The sequence below is a fragment of the Bidens hawaiensis genome, unplaced genomic scaffold (genome assembly GCF_021521415.1).
Source record: "Bidens hawaiensis isolate Kalapana, Puna unplaced genomic scaffold, B.hawaiensis_p1.1 tig00010814_1, whole genome shotgun sequence".
Classification (NCBI taxonomy): domain Eukaryota; kingdom Viridiplantae; phylum Streptophyta; class Magnoliopsida; order Asterales; family Asteraceae; genus Bidens; species Bidens hawaiensis.
Genome location: NW_027491834.1, coordinates 376,798 through 378,390, shown reverse-complemented (window position 1 = coordinate 378,390; position 1,593 = coordinate 376,798). Strand labels below are relative to the sequence as shown.

General features: G+C 36.0%; 1 pseudogene across 1 annotated transcript; it reads right to left on the bottom strand.

Moving 5' to 3' along the window:
• On the bottom strand, positions 1-1,343 carry LOC143536562 (transcription factor MYB83-like; annotated as a pseudogene). The gene is made up of 2 exons (XR_013135905.1): positions 1,027-1,343; positions 1-754 (listed from the first exon to the last, which is right to left on the bottom strand). The product of XR_013135905.1 is annotated as a transcription factor MYB83-like (transcript).
• Between the last annotated feature and the right edge of the window lie 250 nt (positions 1,344-1,593).

Sequence of the window (1,593 nt, the reverse complement as noted above, 5' to 3'; positions counted from 1 at the left end):
TTTTACTTTTTTAAATTTTACATAAATTTCAAGAATTCTCTATCCTCTCTTTGTCTATTTACATTTCTTCAGAAATCAAGATAAGGTATAGAAGAAACATTGGCAAAGACCCCCTCAAAATCCCATTCTCCTGCCCAATGATTTCCAAAACCAGCCACTTCCTCCATTTTGATATTACCATCACTACCCCCATTAAAATGTTGGTTAACATGATGTGTTGTGCTGTTATCCAACTCATTATGGTTAAAAGAAGCATTAGCATTCTCTTCATTAACCCTATTGCCCAATGCAGGGTTATTAATGTCATTTCCCATGCCAAACATGTAGGGTACCTCAAGAACATCCCCATATCCACCTTGTTCTAAGCAAGAGGAAATGTTGGAAAAACTTTGTCCACCAATTGAGTCAAAATTGGTTTTATCAAGAACCAATGGTGGCAAAATGACCAATTTGGTCATGGCCATTAATGAACATAAGGTTAGTATGTACCGATGAAGATGTAGTTGTCGGTGATGTCAAACTCGAGTCCATGCAATTATTCATAATCTCATGATCATGAATTGACATGAACATACCAAGTTCTCCACTAAGATCTCTATTTGCCTCTATAGACAAGTCGCCAATACTATCATTTTGTGAGATGGTGGACACGTTGGTTTTGCTTGTCTTCAACCTTTTCTTTATGGTCGAGTTCCAAAAATTCTTGATTTCATTATCTGTTCTTCCTGGAAGACGAGCCGCTATTTGTGACCACCTGCATTTACATAATTAATTTTGTATATTAGTAGACACAAAACCTATACACATATATGTTAGCAATAGATATGTTGAGAGAATATGTTTGTTAAGGTTTATTGTATCTTTTTTACATAACTAAAATATATGACTTGATTACTTTTCCTTGATGATTCTCATTGTAAATTAGTAAACACAAAACCAAGATGAAAGGGGAACATATGATTATTGCATATGTATCCAAACATATATCAAGAGACTTTCTTTTCAAAATCAATTTTATGTGTGTACCTGTTGCCAAGAACTGAATGCAAATGAATAATAAGGTCTTGTTCCTGGGGAGAAAACGCACCACGCTTAAGATCAGGTCTCAGGTAATTGATCCAACGAAGGCGGCAACTCTTTCCACACCTTTGAAGGCCAGCATTCCTGGCTATATCGGTCCAACAACCGTGCCCGTTCCTCAGCATATAATTCATCAACTTTTCATCTTCTTCAGGTGACCACAAACCCTTTCTAGTCTTCATGGTTGTTCCCTTGCTAACCACATTATTATTGCACCCTTTTTCTCTTTCAGATTGGTCTGGCTTTCTCATTGTCAGAGAAGATATTTAGATCAAGTAAAGTTTCTCTTTTGGGGAGATTGGCTTTGATTTAGATTAGATATTACATCTTATATATACATAATAGTATAAATTCTATGAAGAGAGAGAAGGAGAAGGAGATGAGAGAGAAAAGGTGACGGTTGGTGTTCTTGTCTTTGACTCAAACTAGTCTTTTTCGATGCATTATTCTTCACTCACACGGTAATCATCATACCTGTATGAGAATTCATACATACCATTTTGCTTCCACTTC